This window comes from Camelus bactrianus, chromosome 15 (genome assembly GCF_048773025.1).
Source record: "Camelus bactrianus isolate YW-2024 breed Bactrian camel chromosome 15, ASM4877302v1, whole genome shotgun sequence".
NCBI classification, from domain to species: Eukaryota; Metazoa; Chordata; class Mammalia; order Artiodactyla; family Camelidae; genus Camelus; species Camelus bactrianus.
The window spans coordinates 67209920-67228567 of NC_133553.1; the positions used below are offsets into that span (position 1 = coordinate 67209920).

At 47.4% G+C, this 18648-nt stretch overlaps 1 pseudogene; it reads right to left on the reverse strand.

Annotated features, from left to right (window-relative positions):
* The window catches only part of LOC105066991 (protein dispatched homolog 3-like), a 29852-nt pseudogene extending 11431 nt beyond the window's left edge, over positions 1-18421 (reverse strand).
* Between the last annotated feature and the right edge of the window lie 227 nt (positions 18422-18648).

The window sequence follows — 18648 nt, forward strand, 5'->3', positions numbered from 1 at the left end:
CTGCGTCCCACCTCCGATGGTGAACCCAGAAGGGATAAGCCAGCGTCTGGCGTTCAGGATGCCCCAGCCCTCCCCCCGATACTCAGGACGGGTTTGGCACACAAGGCAGGTTTATGGGGCACCACAGGCCAGACTGGGGTAGCGGCAGGAGGGGTTCCCGCTGCTCTGGCCGAGCAGAGCTGGTGGGACGACAGGCAAGGGCCTCCACTTCAACACCCTCCCCCCACCCAACCCTTCCATAGTGACCCAAGAACACAGGCTTTTTTTCTCGAAAAAGAAAGATTGGATTTAATCCTCTCCCCACAAGGTCCCTGCACCCCTGCACCAGGCAGGACCTCCCAACACCCCCACCCAGCCAGTCCACGCGCCCCACTGACCCTGCAGGGTGGCCTCAGGCCGGCTGGCCCAGGACACCCCTCAGCCCGGCAGCTTCTTTTCCAGGGATGTCCGGATGTTGTTCTGCAGGCTGTGGGGCTTCTCCTGGAACAGACCTACCCCCGCGCTGTGTCAAAGACAGAAGGATCTCCCTGGCAGGGCCCTGCAGAGGCTAGGACAGTGATGACCCCAGGGACACAGGCCCCAGGGCCCTCAGCTTGAGAAAGGGGTGGTGTCAGGGGTCTGCAAGAAACTAGATGGAACTGAAAAAACACCAAATGTTGAATTTACAAGACTCTTAAGGCAAAAGAAAGACACCTGCCAGCCCCACCCAGAGAAGGACCCTCTGAAGCTTTCCCTGCTCACGCTCAGCACGTCCCATCTCCCTCTTCTGTCAAAGGGGCGCCTCCAGAGGCGGGCCGAGGGCCCAGATGGGGTGCCGCCGCTCAGGTGCTTAGCAACGTGTCTGGCTTGCGGAAAATGTTCACTAAACGGGAACAATTAGAAATGGCATGTTATCAACAAGCAGAGATGAGGGGAGACCTTCCTGTTTTGCGCCAAACATGGTGGGTGATTTTTTAGTTTGTTTTGCTTTTTAATGAAAGGAATTTTACATCTTCAAAAATTTGACCTTCACAATAATCCTAAGAGGTCATTATTCTTAACTCCATTTGACAGAGAAGCAAGCAGACGTTCAGGAAGGGAACAGGACCTGCAGGGGAAGTGAGAGGCAGGGCCCCATCAGGATGGGTCTTGTCCACACCTAAGGCCGAAGCTCTTTCTGCTACAAAGTGAAGGGGTCCCTTTAGGAGGCAGTTCAGAAGCTGAGATGCAAGGGGCTGGAGGCTGGACTCCGGCTGAGGTCTTGGCCCTTCTCCAGATGTTTCCAGGAACTTAGGGATCATCCTGCGGTTTGTCTGAGAAGTGGGAGCAGACATGGCTTTTTCCTCCAGGCCCCGAGGGACAGCGGGAGGATTTGTAGCGGCAGGGAGAGTGGAGTGGGATCTGATGCCCAGGCAGGCGGGAAAGGAGCAGGGGACGTGGCCAGGGCTGCCTCCAAATTAGGAGGGGCTCTTTGGGCACCTCTCTGAGCTGCAGTTGATTATCATGCATTTGGCTAATGCCATTACGGGGGGAAGGCCAGGTTAATCTGAACACCGCCCTAATTAAGTGAAGGCAATGACAGCCGTCAGCGGGGCTTCCCCCAGGAGCTGGAAGCACTCGCCCAAGCGTCTTCTCATTTGGTTTCTAACCATCCGGCAAAGCTGCGCGACCTTGGGTTGACTTCCCCCACCCCAACCCCGACCTCAGTCTCCCCTCTGTAAGATGACGGCCTGGATCAGACGAAGGCAAGGAGATGTCTTTATTTCACCTCCTTGTTCATCCCCCGCACGCACTCCATCACTAAGTGCTACAGATTTTGTCTCCTAAAAACCTTGACTTCACCGCCACCATCGGCCACGCTCGCCCCAGCCCCCACCGTCTCTCATCTAGGTGACTGCACCAGCCTCCCACCTGGTCTCCCAGCCAGTTCCACGCTGGATCTCCAACCACACAGCACCTGGGGGGCTCAATCATGGCCCCTCTCTGCTTAAAACCCTCCACTAGCTTCCAGTACAATTATGGTAAAATCCAGACTCCTCACTTCAGCCCACCAGGCCCTGGCCCAGCTCATCTGGCTAGTCCTAGCTCCTGCAAATACCTCTCTCGAAGCTGGTCCCGGTCATTCCTACCGCCAGTGCTCCCCTCTGCCCAGACTTCTTTCCTCTTCTCCCCTCCCAGCTTGGCTAACTCCTTCCCTTTTTACTCCTCCCAGTGAGGCTAAGTCCTTCCCATTTGTCAAGTTTTGGCTTAGACATTCCCCCCTCCAGGAAGCCTTCCATGATGCTGAGCTCCCCAGGCACCCTGCTTTCCAGCCACCACAGCTCAGATCTACTATTACATGGCCTGTCCCAGCAGTGGAACAAACTTCCTGAGCTCAGGAGCCTGGACTGCCCAGTGGGGTCTCTCCAGCACCAGCACAGCTGGCACCCATGAAGTATTTGTTTAATGAAATGTGGGCACACTGAGGCTTAGAAGTGGAGTGATTTGCCTGAGGTTATGCAGTGATGGGGATGGATGTCCCATCTCTCGTCTTTGAGATCTGGATTACAGAGAGGGAAGGGTCCCACAGGGGCCACCCTGGCTGGAAACCCTCACCTGAACAGGTGATGCAGGAGATGCCCTTGGTGCTCAGGTTGTACCTGAGGTCCAGCAGCACCTGGATGTTGGTGTCAGGCTGGAAAAGCAGTGGGGACTGGCTGGCAGGGCGGAGCTGGCTAGCAAACACCAGGGACAGGATGTGAGGATGGAGACGAATATGCCTGCGAGGAAAGGGTGCCACGCTAGGCGGGGCTGGGGCCCGGGAGGCACACTCACAGCGGGGGCCTCCAGAGCTCTGGGAAAGAGCTGCTCCCTCACGGGGGAGGGGAGGGGGAGGAGGAGAGGATGTCCCAAGGGAGTGGGCAGAGGCCCAGCATGCCAGCCTCAGAGAGGCTGCTGGGGGGTCAGTCCTCCAGGGGAGGGGCTGGCAATGTGCATCACTTGGGGGGTTAGACTATAAGCTACAAGCTCACTTCTAGACAAGAATCAGCCACCACTCAGAGCCCTTACCAGTTTATAAAGAGCCAGCACATCCACCTGATCTTACACAGCCCTAAATATAGTCAATGATAACAATAATAATAAGAAAAACAACACAACTTTTTAAAAACATTTTTATTGAGTTATAATCATTTTACAATGTTGTGTCAAATCCCAGTGTAGAGCACAATTTTTCAGTTATACATGAACATACATATATTCATTTTCACATTTTTTTCTCTGTGAGCTACCATAAGATCTTGTATATATTTCCCTGTGCTCTACAGTATAATCTTGTTTATCTATTATACATTTTGAAATCCCAGTCTGTCCCTTCCCACCCCCCTGCCCCCTTGGCAACCACAAGTTTTTATTCTATGTCTATGAGTCTGTTTCTGTTTTGTATTTATGCTTTGTTTGTTTTGTTTTGTTTTGTTTTAGATTCCACATATGAGCAATCTCATATGGTATTTTTCTTTCTCTTTCTGGCTTACTTCACTTAGAATGACATTCTCCAGGAGCATCCATGTTGCTGCAAATGGCATTATGTTGTCAGTTTTTATGGCTGAGTAGTATTCCACTGTATAAATATACCACCTCTTCTTTATCCAGTCATCTGTTGATGGACATTAGGCTGTTTCCATGTCTTGGCTATTGTAAATAGTGCTGCTATGAACATTGGGGTGCAGGTGTGATTTTGAAGTAGGGTTCCTTCTGGATATATGCCCAGGAGTGGGATTCCTGGGTCATATGGTAAGTCTATTCCTAGTCTTTTGAGGAATCTCCATACTGTTTTCCACAGTGGCTGCACCAAACTGCATTCCCACCAGCAGTGTAGGAGGGTTCCCCTTTCACCACGGCTTCTCCAGCATTTGTCATTTGTGGATTTTTGAATGATGGCCATTCTGACTGGTGTGAGGTGATACCTCATTGTAGTTTTGATTTGCATTTCTCTGATAATGAGTGATATTGAGCATTTTTTCATGTGCCTATTGATCATTTGTATTTCTTCCTTGGAGAATTGCTTGCTTAGGCCTTTTGCCCATTTTTGGATTGGCTTGTTTGTTTCTTTCTTATTAAGTCGTATGAGCTGCTTATATATTCTGGAGATCAAGCCTTTGTCGGTTTCACTTGCAAAGATTTTCTCCCATTCCGTAGGTGGTTGTTTTGTTTTGCTCATGGTTTCCTTTGCTGTGCTGAAGCTTGTAAGTTTCATTAGGTCCCATTTGTTTATTCTTGCTTTTATTTCTGTTGCTTGAGTAGACTGCCCTAGGAGAACATTTTTGAGTTGTATGTTAGATAATGTTTTGCCTAAATTTTCTTCTAGGAGGTTTATTGTATCTTGTCTTATGTTTAAGTCTTTGATCCATTTTGAGTTGATTTTTGTGTATGGTGTAAGGGAGTGTTCTAGCTTCATTGATTTACATGCTGCTGTCCAGTTTTCCCAACACCATTTGCTGAAGAGACTGTCTTTATTCCATTGTATATTCTTGCCTCCTTTGTCGAAGATTAGTTGACCAAAAGTTTGTGGGTTCATTTCTGGGCTCTCTATTCTGTTCCATTGGTCTGTATGTCTATTTTTGTACCAATACCATGATGTCTTGATGACTGTAGCTCTATAGTATTGTCTGAAGTCTGGGAGAGTTATTCCTCCAGCCTCTTTCTTTTTCTTCAGTAATGCTTTGGTAATTCTAGGTCTTTCGTGGTTCCATATAAATTTTATTATGATTTGTTCTAGTTCTGTGACATGTGTCCTGGGTAATTTGATAGGGATTGCATTAAATCTGTAGATTGCCTTGGGCAGTGTGACCATTTGAACAATATTGATTCTTCCAATCCAAGAGTGTGGGATATCTTTCCATTTTTTAAGTCTTCTTTAATTTCCTTCATCAATGGTTTATAGTTTTCTGTGTATAATTCTTTCACCTCCTTGGCTAGTTTTATTCCTAGGCATTTTATTACTTTGGGTGCTATTTTAAAGGGGATTGTTTCTTTACTTTCTTTTTCTGTTGATTCATCGTGAGTGTAAAGAAATGCAACTGATTTTTGAACGTTAATCTTGTAACCTGCTACCTTGCTGAATTCTTCAATCACCTCTAGTAGTTTTTTTGTGGACCTTTTAGGGTTTTCTATATATAGTAACGTGTCATCGGCATATAGTGACACTTTTACCTCTTCTTTTCCAATTTGGGTCCCTTTTATTTCTCTCTCTTGCCTGATTGCTGTGGCTAGGACTTCCAAGACTATGCTGAATAGGAGTGGTGAGAGTGGGCATCCTTGTCCCAGATTTTGGTGGGAAGCTTTTGAGTTTCTCACCGTTGAGTGCTATGCTGGCTGTAGGTTTGTCATATATAGCTTCTATGTTTCCTCTATACCCACTTCGGTGAGAGTTTTTTATCATAAATGGGTGTAATAACACTTGACTTGTACTGAGCACTTACTGCATGCCACGCACTGGGCTAAGTTCTTCACACGCCCTATAGCTTTCCTCACAGCTGCCTTATTTGACGGACACTATTCTTTATTTTTTTCTATGGACACTATTCTTATTCTCAGTTATACTCTAGGAAACTAAGGCTCAGACCCACTGGCACAGTCAAGGTGACACTGCTCGTACGTGGCAGAATCAGGATTCTGACCCAGCCAAGCTGGTCTGACTCCAGAGCCCAAGCGCTGAGCCCTGCTCTGCTGCCCGGCATGGGGCTCGCACTTAGTGGGAGCTCAACAAGCAACAGCTATTGCGGGACCAGCTTTGTTCTACGCAGGAAGGCAGTGAGGCTGAGAGAGAGAGAGGGCCACCAGCCCAGGTCTCTGACCTCTAGCTCTCTAGCAGGACAGGGGTGGATCCCCAGTGCCTGCCTGTTCTTTGGAGGGGGGGTCCATCCCCATGCCACAGGCACTGGGGAGAAGCTTCAAGAAGCAGGGAAGGAGAATGGAGAGCTCAGTCACCCACAATCACCCAACGGCTCTTGACAGCCGACCACAGGACCCAGCGGTGCAGCAGCTCCTGCAGCTGGGCGGTGAGTGGCCCCGGCTGCCCGTGTCGGGGGCTGGCTGCGGGCCTTCGGGGGGCACAGACACCAGGGACACGTCTCTCAGCTCCAGCGACACTGCCAGGGCAGAGCAGTGGCCCATGGGAGGCCTGGCCCAGACACGAGTCACAGCCCACCCTGGTCTCGGTCCTCTCCAGGGAAGCCCAAATGCTTGATGGGGAGCCCCACGGCCCTCTCACCCAGCCCCCGCCTCTAGCCCAGCCTGTCCTCAAACCATCCTGTCAGACCAACCCCCCGGTGAGGCAGGCCCTGGGTCTCGCCAGGCTCAGCGGGGCAGGCGGCCCCAGCTCTCAGCTGGCTGCTCCTCCGCGTCGGGCCAGGGGAGTCATCCCCCAGGTAGGGCCCGGGCCCTGCGCAGGGCCGCCCCCCCGCCCGCTCGGAGCGGCAGGCGTGTCCCCGGGGAAGCGCGGGGAGCTCTCGCGGCCGCGCCTCTGGGGGCAGCTGTGGCGTGAGGAGGGGAGAGTCCTGGGTGTCCAGGGAGGGTGGGTGAGCGCAGGCACCCCGCCGCCGCTGACGTCTCACACAGGACACGCAGCGCAGACTTCCTGCGCCCCACTTCTCTCCGGTGCCATCTCTCCTGGGCCCTCAGGTGCCACTCTTCCTCCGGGGAGACAAATGGCGACAGCAGCCGTTACCCAGGAAGGGGGGTGACAGCACACGGCTGCCCACACATTGAGACCAAAGCAGGGGAATCGCACCTCCGCTGTCGTGCGGCCCTGGGGCCCTAACCCTGGGAGGGGGGGAGCGGGGCTGGGCTGAGGACACAGCTGAGGCCGCGGCTGGAGGGGACGTGGAGGGGACAGGGCTTGCCCAGGGACTGGGAACAAGAATAACGCGCGAACTTGATGAGTCCTGTGTGTCAGGCAGTGAGCTGGTGCCCCGTGCGGATGCTCTCGGTCCTTACAGGGACTATATGTACCCATTTTATAGAACAGGAAACTGAGATGCAGAGCGGTTAAGTAATAGGCCCAAGGTTCCACAGCTGCCAGGCCAAGAGGCTGAGGCTGGAGCCCAGGACTGGGCTGACTACAGTGCCCACTGCCCCAGACTAGGGGGCGGGGCGGGGTGGGCCTTGGTTGGTGTCTTCATAGAGATTAGAGAAAAAAAGCCCTTTACCCAAGACTCTTTACTTCTATGTCACAAAACTGTTATAGAAACAGTCACATCTGAATGTCCACAGTGCAGAGGGCTGTGCCTCAGCCACAGTGCCCTTGTGCAGTGCCCAACCCGGGCCACCAGCCATGGTGCCCTGAAGGGGAGTGTGAGGAGGAGAGCTGGGGAGTCCATCCTAGGCCCAAGGCTGGGCTCCTTGCTGGGCTCTCGTGTCCTTCCTGCTCCTCCTTGGCTCAGGTGGACACTGTCATGGACCCCTGACATTTCTGCCTCTGTGTACCCTGCCCCGAGCCCAGACCCTCCCTCATTCCTCAGTGCTCCCAACCCAGGCCATTACCGGGGACAGATTTCATCTGACCATCCCTCCCTCCCCAGACCACCTGGTCCATGGCCTATGAGACCCCAACTCCTCCACCTTCAGCAGCAGCTCTGCACTGATCAATTCAACTCTGCTTAGGGTCCGCTGCATCTAAAAATTGTTCCTCCCCCAAGGGAGGGAACCCCGAGGACATTTAATGTGGTGGCTAAGAGTGTGGGATTAAGAGTCAGATTATGGGGTCTAAATCTTGGCTCTGCTGCCTGTTAAATGGGTGACCTTGAAAAAGTTGCCCAACCTCCCTGAGCCTTTGTTTCCTTGTCTGTAAAATGGGCGAAATAAGAGGACGCAGCTCCTTGGAGGGGAGGCAGTAAGATCTTATACAAAAGTGCTTTGCCCACTTCTCAGCACACAGTAGGTGACCACACATATAACCACCAGACAGGAGACTCTCCTCCTTCCTGTGCTCCCCTAGTGGTGCCTAGCACAGGACTAGGCATACAGAAGGTGCTCAATGGTGAATCACAAGGCTTCTGGGAGAGAGGGTGATGTGCTGAGTGGCCCCCAAGGTCTGTTATGGATATTCAGTGAGAGGAGGACATGGCCCGCTGCCCCTCCGCTGGCCCAGCTCACCTGGCCCGGCAGGCACTCTGCAGCAGTGCTGTGTAAAGGCTCCAGATGCCCAGGGCAGCGGGCATGGTGAAGAGCACAGCCAGCCAGCGGCAGGACACGATAAGAGACACGAACAGGCCAAAGTCATGGATAGCCAGGATCTGGCGATGGAGAGAGTGAGGGGGGTGTGGGGCCGGCAGGCCCGGAGCCCAGGGAGCCTGGGGACTCTGCAGCCAGGCACTCAGGACCCTGCACCACTAGGCTGAGGCAGGATGAGGAGGCCGGGGCTGCTGGAATGGAGACACTAGCCTAGGAGGGCATCAGAGGGCAAAGGCTGGTGCTCGGGGCATGGGAGGGGAGAGAGAGTCCCACCTCTGGTCTCTGCTGCAGGCCTCTGCCCGGAACAGTGCCTGGCACAGAACAAGCGCTCCGTAACTGCCCTTACATGAGGACAGAGGGAGACACCCTGCTGGAGCGGGCCGTGAGGTAGTGAGGGGGAAGGGAGAGAAAGCCACCCTGATGGGAACAGGGGGGCTGGGCCCAGGAGGAGTGGGTGTGTGGCGTAGTGTCAGAAGGCAGCTGCAGCCGACAAGCAGAAGAGCCTTCACTGGGGAGTGCTTTCACAACCGTCTCATTTCAGTCCCTGATGATCCACACATGAGGAAAGTGAGGCTCGGAGAGGTTAAGCAACCTGCCTAAGGCCACACAGCCAGAAAATGGCAACGGTAGGGTCTGAACCCAGCTCTGCCTGTTTTCTGGATGTGGCTCTCTAGGAAGGCCTGGAGAATCCCAAAGCATCAGGTGGTTTCTAGATGAGATACTCAGCCCAGGTCCTAAAGCCTCTCAGACTCAGGCAGGCTCACTGCCTCTCAGGTTCTGTCAGCACCACAGCCCTGGCCGAAGAACCTTCTCCTGAGCCCAGCTCGGAGACCTGAAGGAGTGTGGGGCCAGCGAGAGGAAAGTCAGCGAAGGGATGACGATGTGGTGTGGAGCTGGTGGGGGGAGAGAGCTCCAGACCAGGGGGCAGGAGGCTCGGGCAGGCTCACCACTGACAGCTCTGGGACCTTTGGAAACTGCCAAACAACCCTCGGCAGAGGCTGGATTATTATTACGAGAATCAACAATAAACACTATTTGTATTATTATCATGTTCCCATTTGCTAAGTTCTGGTGATGGCGATTAGTAACAAAAACTCTAGGGATGTGGCAAGTACCTTGAGGCACAGGCTGGTGTGGCTGCAGGAGCAGGGGTGGGCGGGAAGAGCAGAGACCAGAGGCCAGGGGTGCCTGGGGGGAACGGGAGGTCAGGACAGGGGCAGAGGGTGGTCTCCCACCTGGGAGAAGATGTTAGCCGCCTTGGCGGCAGCCGTGGTCAGGGAGGTGAAGAAGGTGGCCTTGCCCGCCGTCTGGATGGTGTGGATCATCCGCAGCTGCGGGTCCTCCAGGTGGGTGGCCTGGCGGTAGGTGTTGATGAACACAATGACGTCGTCCACGCCTACGGGAGGGGGTCCCGGGCCAGCTGGGTGGCTCAGGATCACTCTGCTGTCCCCAGGGTCAGACCCAACCTGGGCTGAGAATCCGAGCCCCGCCCTCCATGCTCCTTGGCCCTATCCCCTCCCCAGAACTGGGCCCCTTCCTCCAAATCTTAGCCTCCTTCCCACCTTTCCCACTACTCTTAACCTCCCACCAGCATGCCTGCCTGCTCCTTCCACCTCTCGGGGGCTCCACCCACAATATGAAGAGGATCGCCCCCAACTCATACTCTACCAACCCCTCACCCCAATTCCGAGTCTCCAAGGTCTGAGAGGGGACTTTTTGGAGCCCCCATGGAAGCCAGTCTTCGCATCCCGGAAGAAGACTCTTTGGGGAACAGAATTCCCCAGTGGGAGGCCCATTGCCATGGCGATGGAGGGAACTCACCAATGCCCACTATCAGGAAGGCAGCCAGCCCACTGAGGATGCTCAAGTACTGGATACCGAAGACCACGTGGTACAGGAAGAGTGCGACCAGGCAGCTGAGGCCGATGCTGGCAATCCCAGAGAAGGACAGGAACACTGGGCAGGGCAAGGGGCACAGGGGATAAAGTGGGGGGACCCAGCAGAACACACTCCTTCAGTGTCCCTGACCCCTGCTGGGTCCTGCCTCACACACCCCCAACCCCGGGGAGTGCCTTCACCACCCCATCTGTGCCCAGCGCAGTTCTCTACACCCAGAGAAGGGGCTGGGCAGGAGGCCTGAGAGGCAGACGAAGGCATTTCTGAGCAAGTCATGTTGTTCATGGGCCCTCATCTTTGCCGAACTTACCCCAAGTGCCAGTAGGGAATTATTATACATTTAACATCTGTCACCCCAGCAGACTAGAGGTTCCATGGAGGTAGGACATGTAAACGTGATGTTCACCACTGGAACTCTGGCACCTTAGAGCATCTGGCACACAATTGGTACCCAATTAATATTTGTTACATTGATGAACGAATGTCTTTTCCATTTTTGAAGGTGTGACCAATCTCTCACTCACTTGGGCAATACAGAGTACCTGCTGTATATGCAGAAAGAAGCAGCCAGGGCACATGGGGAGGTGGCAGTGGAAAAGTGAACCGGGGGACTAAGGGCAGCTGACCTGGGACTGAAAAACAGGCTACAGAATAATCCATAACGTGTCCAATACTCCAGACCCCCCAAAACATATCAGCAAGGTTATCACCAAGAAGACAGTCAAAGGGCAAAAGGTTCAACTGTGGGAGGTCCTTGCAGTAGGGGCCCTCAGGTGTGGTCCAACCTGCCACTGCACCTCAGTCACCTGCCTGGGGTTAGAAGGTGATGTCTGGGCACCCCTCCCCCGCCAGCTCTGGCATGGCAGATTTAAGACCAGTTCTGGCATTCCTGAGTGGGAAGGCTTTGTTCAGAGAGAAGCACACTGGGAGGAGAGAAGGGGCTGGCTCCATGCGGGGTCTTCAGAGAAGCCCTACCTGAGCAGGAGGTGAGGATGTAGACAAGGGCGGCGATGGCAGCAGCTGCTACTGAAGGCCGGGAGCATGTCGTTGTTGAAGGTTCTACATACCTCATGATCAAAGAGGTCCATCCCCCCCGTATAGAACCTGGACTTTGCTGGGGGAGGGAGGGCACAGAAAGACGGTGTGGATCAGAGATGGAGGAGGAACAGGAGCCATCCACCTCACCAGACACTCTTTACCTTGGCTGAAGTTGTTCTTAATAAGAAAAACAACCAAGCTGGTCAAGTTGCGTTTTAAAATACAAACAGGAGTGAGATATGCTTCTGGCCAAGAAGCAGTAACAAGATGAAACCTAGATTTAGCCTCCCAGTGAAACTAACCCCCTAATGAGACAATGTATCAAACAAGACTCTGGACATGGGACACCAAAGAGAATGATGATCTCTGAGAGATGAGAAACATAATGGGCCCTATGATTACCCTGACTCCCTGGTTTGCAAGAGTTTCCAGGCCTCAGTGCAGCCTAATATATGGGTTATTGGACTTCTCAAAAGAGGCTGAAAATTTTCCAAACTTGATGAAAACTGTAAACATATTGATTCAAAAAACTTAAGCAACAGACCCCAAATACACACACACAAACAATGAATAAAACTACAATGCACATGATAATCAAATTGCTCAAAATTAGTGACCAAGAGAAACCCTTAAAAGCAGCCTGAGCAAAAAAAAGATGCATTACACATAGAGAAACAGAAATAAGGATGACAGCAGATTTCTCTTCAGAAACAATGCAAGTGAGAGGATGACGGGGCAAGATACTTTCCCTACTGGTAAAAGAGTCACCCCAGAACTCTATACTCAGCCAAAATATATTTCAAAAGCAAAGGCAAAATAGAGTCTTTTTCAGTATACAAAAGCTGAAAGACGTCATCTCCAATATCCATGCACTGTAAGAGATGTTAAAGGAAGTCCTTCAGGCAGAAGGAAAATGATATTTTTGTTTGTTTGGTTTTTTAGGGGGGAGGTAATCAGGTTTATTTACTTATTTTTAGAAGAAGTACTTTGGGATTGAACCCAGGACCCTGTGCACGCTAGGCATGTGCTCTGCCACTTGAGCTATATTCTCCCCTCAGAAAATGATAATACATGGAAATACACAACTACACAAAGGCATAAAAAGGATGAGAAACACTAACAACATGAATAAATAAATAAAATTTTCTTATTGCTTATGTAAATCTTTAAAAAAGATAACCGACCATTTAAACAACAACGACAAAATAACGTAGTGTGGGGGTTTGTAACATATATGAAAATAAAATGTATGACAACAATAGCATAAAGGCCAGGAGGAAAGAAATGGTGGTGCACTATTAATGAAGCTATATGTGAAGTGGTTTAACATAATTTGAAGGTATACTGATAATTTAAGGATGTTTACTATAACCCCTGAAGCAACCCCTAAACTAAACAGTTATAGCTAAAAAACCAACAAAGGGAATAAAATGGAATGATAAAAAATTTTCAGTCCAAAAGAAGGCAAAATAGAGGAAAAGGGGAAATAAGAATATATGCAACAAATAGAATAAAAATAGTCTTAAGTCAAACCATATTAATAATTGCATTAACTGTAAATGATCTAAAAACCCAGATTAAAAGGCAGAGATAGTTAGATTAGATTGAAAAAAATCAACACCCAGCTGCCTACAAGAAACTCACTTTAAATATAGACACAAATAGGTTAAAAACAAAAGTATAGAAAAATATACACCATGCTGATGTGAATCAAAAGAAAGCTGGAGTGGTTATATTAATAACAATGAAGTAAATTTCAGAGCAAAGAATGTTACTAGGGATAAAAGAAGTAATTTAAAAATGGTAAATGGGTCAATTCATCAAGAAAATACAACAATCCTAAATGTTTCTGTACCTAATAATAGAGCTTTAAAATACATGAAGCAAAAATTGATGGAAATGAAAAAAATAGATAAACTTGCAATTATAGGGGGACACTACAAAACCATTTTCTCAGTAATTGCTAGAATTACTAGACAGAAATTCAGTAAGGATACAGAAGACTTGAACAATACAATCAACCAACTTGACTTAATGTTTATAGAACACCCTACCCAAAAACAGCAGAATGCACATTCCTTTCAAGTGCATAGGGAACATTTAGCAAGACAGGCCATATTCTGGACCATAAAACAAGAGTCAATAAATTTAGGATAAATTAATTCATATAAAGTATGTTCTCAGACAACAGTAGAATTAAATTAAAAATTAGCAACAAAAACATTTGGGAAATTCCTAAGTACTTGGAAACTAACACATTTTAAATATAATACAAGGATTAAAGAAAAGATCAAGAGAAAATAGAAACTATTTTGAATGGAATGAAAATGAGGGCACAACATGTCAAAATTTGTGGGATGCAATAAAACAATGCTTAAAAGGGGAATTTTATAGCAACACAACACTTATATTAGAAAAAAAGAAAGCTTTCAAATCAATGATTTTAGCTTCTACTGCAAGAAAGCAGAACAAGAGAAAATTATATAGAAAGTACACCAAGGAAAGGAAATAATGAAGATCAGAGCATAAGTAAATAAATAAACAGAAAGTCAATAAAGAAAAATCAATAAACCAAAAGTGATTTCTCTGAGAAGATCAATAAAATTGATAAACCTCTAGCCAGACTGATCATGAAAAAAACAGAAAAGACACATATGAAAGAGGTGACATCACTATTGTTTCTATAAATTTTCAAATAAAGGAATAATTTCTATAAATATTCGGGATAATAAGGGCCCAATATATAGTGATAGGAAACAGAAAACGGTCCCTGGGGTGGCAATGGGAAGGCAAGGTGAGGCAGGATGGAGTGATGATCAAGGGCACATGAGTAAACTTCTGGGGGCGATGGATCTCTTTGCTATCTTGATTGTGGTAAAGGTTTCATGGTGTATACATGGGTCAAAACTAATCAAACTGTAAACTTTTAAGTATATGTAGTTGGTGATATGTCAGTTATGCCTCCATAAAGCTGTTTAAAAAACCAAACAGGACATTTAAAAACCAAGTAGAAAAGATCTTTGGATTATCTACATTGTTGAAATAAATGGGTTAATTGATCTCTCACTAGAATAGAAAATAGAAAGTTCAATCAATTGTTTATTCATTCATTCATTCATATAGCATTTACAGAATACCTTCTAGATTCTAGGTCCTGTCTTAGTTACTGACTATAAAAAGACACAGGCTCAAATTTTTACTCTCAAATAGAAAGGAATAGTCTCATGCAAGACCAGTATTCCTGCCTAGAACTACTAAAAAAAATCACATAAAATTGAGAAGTCATCTGATGACATTAGAGGCTTCCTGAGGCAATGAGAACTAGAAGGCCAAGACTCCAGAAAGGGACGAAGCTACAAAAGGTAAGCTTCCCTTCTACAGCTGTGTTTACCCTGGAGGCATTTGCTAATTCTGAACACAGGCAGGAGGCTGGAAATCTAGGCTGGAAGTCAGGAAAACTAGCAGAGCTTTGGGCAGAAACTTGCAGACAAGCATAGCAGAAGGCCAGTTTCTTCCTCAGCACTTTTGCCAAATACTGGGGCTGTGTGTGGTATGAGGCTAAAAACCTAAGCAGAAAGCCTCTGAAAAAGCAGAGTAGACATATTTTTAGTTTTGAGACAAAAATTAGGGTTTGAAATCTGTCAGGGTAAGGGCTCTGCAGAACAGACCAGGCTCTTAGTTGAAAATCCTAGAGAACCAGGGGCAAACTAGAAATAGGCTGAGACTTTACAGGACTGCAATCCAGCCTCTAGCTGCTGACTGTGTAAGGTGATCGGCCACAACTCCATCTGCCTAGTGGGGGGGAGGATAAACATTCTCTGGAAGGAATAACATCACCTGGACTTCTCTGTTTTTATACATAATGTTCATCACTCAATAAAAATTATCAGGCACACACACAGGCAGAACCACATGACCAAAGACCAAGTGAAACAATACAATAGACCACGGAAACAAATCCACAAGTTATCCAGAATAACGTAATAATATCCTTAAGAAGGACAGAGAGGAGAATATGAACAAAATAAATAAAATAACAAAAATTTTCACCAGGGACTTAAGTCTATAATAAAGATCATTGAAAATTCTCAATAGAAAAACATAATGCTAAACATTGAAATCTCAATCGATGTTAAATGGTAGATTAGAAAAAATGGAAGACAGGATCAGTGAACTGGGACATCTAAACCAAAACATGGAAAGAAAAGACAGAAAAGAAAGACCAGGAAAAGAGCATTGAAAACACATGGCACTCGTGTAACAGAGGCTACAGGGATGTACTGTGCAACACAGGGGATATAGCCAATATTTTGTCATAACTGTAAACAGAGTGTAACCTTTAAAAGTTGAATTAAAAAATTAAATTTAAAAAATGAAGAAAGCAGCATGCTAATTACCCAGATTCTTCAGCTTACCTTTCCAATTCCTACCTCTTATTATCATATTCATAAAAAAAGAAAACATATGGTACTCTGAAAATATCTAACATTTGTGTAATTAGAATCGTAAAAGGAGAGGGGACAGAGAATGACGTAGAAGCAATATTTGAAGAGATAATAGCCAGGAAGTCCCTAAAACTGATGAACGTTATCAACCCATGGATTCAGGAAGCTCTGTGCACCTCGAGCAGAACAAATGTAAAGAAAGCCACACTGACAACATCATAGTAAGATCGCTGAAACCAAAGACAAAGAGAAATCTTAAAAGCATTCAGAGGGAAAAAAAAAAAAAGACAGTCATTCAAAGGGGCAACAAAAAGATTTACAGCTGACATTTCCCCCAAAATGATGGCAGTCAGAACACAATGGATTGACATCTTTAAAGTATTAAAAGAAAATAACTGCAAATTTATAATTCTATACCATCAGAAATACACTTCAAAAATAAAAGTAAAATAAAGATGCTTTCTAAGCAAACAAAACAGAATTTATCACCTGCAAACCTGCACTAAAAAATAAATACTAAAGAGAGTTCTTCAGGTACAAGGAAAATGATCCCAGAGGGGAACACGAAATTGTGGAAAGTAATGAAGAGCAACAGAAAATGTAGACATGTGAGTAAATATGAATGGATTCTGACTCCATAAAATAACAATGTAATGTCTTGTGAGGTTTAAAATGTATATAGAATTAAAATACATGCAACATAAGTGCAAAAGCCTGAAGGGGTATAAATGCAATGAATGAGTTCTAAGATTCCAGTATTATCAGAGAAGTAGTAAAAGCGATCATTTGTATCATTCTGTAATAAATCAAGGTGCCATCACTTGGGTAACCAATAAGAGACTGATAAAAAGATTTTATTAATCCAAAAGAAGGCACTAAAGCAAGTCTACAGGGGCCCTGGTTGTCACCACTCCTATAAAGCTCTGGGGAGATGGAAGAGGGAAGAGAGGCTTTTTTAAACCCAGGACAGGGGTTTTGTCTCAGCAGCTGAACACATTAAGCAGAGGTAATTGTTGGTATCTAAAACCTTGAAGATCCTTCCACAGCCAACCCAGATTCCCAACCCAGCCAAGTACCTTTCCCTGGGGTACTTCCATCCATCCATCCATCCATCCATCCATCCATCCATCCATCCGTACATCCATCCATCCATCCACCCATCCATCCACTTTCCCATCCTCCAGACAAATCTCTAGTGGAGATTCTCGGTACAGTGCCAGGGGCTAGGCCTACAGAAGGCAAGCAGGAGCAATCCCCGTCCTCAGCAAACTCGCACTTCACAGAGACATCATTAAATCAGAATTTCCTCAGGCTTGCAAACAAGCCCCCTGCAAAGCCTGTAGGTCTGGGAAAAGCCTCAACTTTCTGCATTTCTAACAAGTCCCCAGGTGACGCTGCTGCTGATTCAAGAGTTGCACTTTGAGTGACATGGAATTAAAAAACTAAAATACAGAGTGACAAGTTCAGAGAGGTGAAACAGCTTGCTGACACTCCCACGGTTAGGTGGGGTGACTGCGACCTCACCCAGATATATGAATCCAAAGCCTGTGTGTGATCTTTCCTGCCGCCCTTGTGGAGGAGGACAGGGACTGTGGAAATGGGTAAGCTGGTCACTGAATGCGGCCTCAAGGAAACGTTGCCCAGGTTGGATCTTAGTGGCTGAACAGGGGCTTGCCTGGCAATGAAGCAGGGCGAGGAGCATGCTCTTAGCACAGCAACTGGTGTGAAAACATACAGGGCAAGGGCTCTGGGTTAGAAAGTCTTGATTTTAGTCCCATTCCACCGCTTAATATTTTGGCCTTAATATTTTGGACAGCTAACTTAATTGTACTGCGCCTCAAGGCATCCTTAACTATAGGGTGAAGATAATCAGAACAGCAGCTCCCTCACTGGGTTGGTGTAAGAATTAAGCCAGATGGTGCATAAGGGCTTAGAACAGTGTGTGGCGCAGCCTAGGCACTCAGTAAATGTCAGCTCTGATTATTACAGTGGTTGCTCAAGCACTGTCCAAGCAGCGCTTCTGCGAACTGCTGCCAAGTGAACAGCAAAAGATGTAAGCTAGGGTTTCTTTCTTTCTTCCTTTCTTCCTTTCTTCCTTCCTTCCTTCCTTCCTTTTTCTTTCTTTCTTTCTTTCTTTCTTTCTTTCTTTCTTTCTTTCTTTCTTTCTTTCTTTCTTTCTTTCTTTCTTTCTTTCTTTCTTTCTTTCTTTCTCTTTCTCTCTTTCTCTCTTCCTTCCTTTCTTTCTTTCTTTCTTTCTTTCTTTCTTTCTTTCTTTCTTTCTTTCTCTCTCTCTCTCTCTCTCTCTCTCTCTCTTTCTTTCTTCCTTTCAAGACAAAGGTGGAACAAGGAGAGGTATGTAAAACAATCTGGAAAGGATAAAATTTTAAGAGTGACAATTTTTCTGAAAGGCACTTTGAGAACAAGTAATGGGAAGTGTGTCTCATTCCGACACCATGCCCACTGGCTTCCAGCATGAGATGCTGATGCATAATTGTTGAGGCCAGTGGTAAAAATTCAGCCCTTTGCAAATTTATTTAATTTAAATATGCTTCCCCAACATTGGGGGAATGTGTGCTCTCAGTGTGCTTCGTTAGTGTAGCTTACACCACAAAACTGGCTGTATTGAGAAAGATTGCACCATTATCAAATAATTAGGAATGCCTTAGCAGGTGCATACACTTACCTTAGTAATTAAACCCTTGTTAAAACACTAAAATCTAGAGACTTTAAATGCCTAAAGGATCCCAAAGGAGGTAGTCCAGAAAGTGATTCTATAAGGCAGTGCCATTTGGGAACAAGGATATTGAGTCTCTTTTCCTCTTGGGACGCTTACCGAGCACATCTGTGCACATCGTGAGACGCAGTAAAAATTGCAGTGACCACGCTAGACAAATGCCCACCGCACAAGGTGCTGGGCAGGCTCAGCGCTGCCCTTCTTGGAGGCGGATGCTGCGTAGCTGGGCTTTGTGCTGCCGTTGTTTCAAGGGCGGTGCATGAGGCAGAGGAAATGAAAATGAGAACCTCTGACATCCTCAGCCTTCTCTCTTCACTCTAGGGAGAGAAGGGCAACTGATACAAA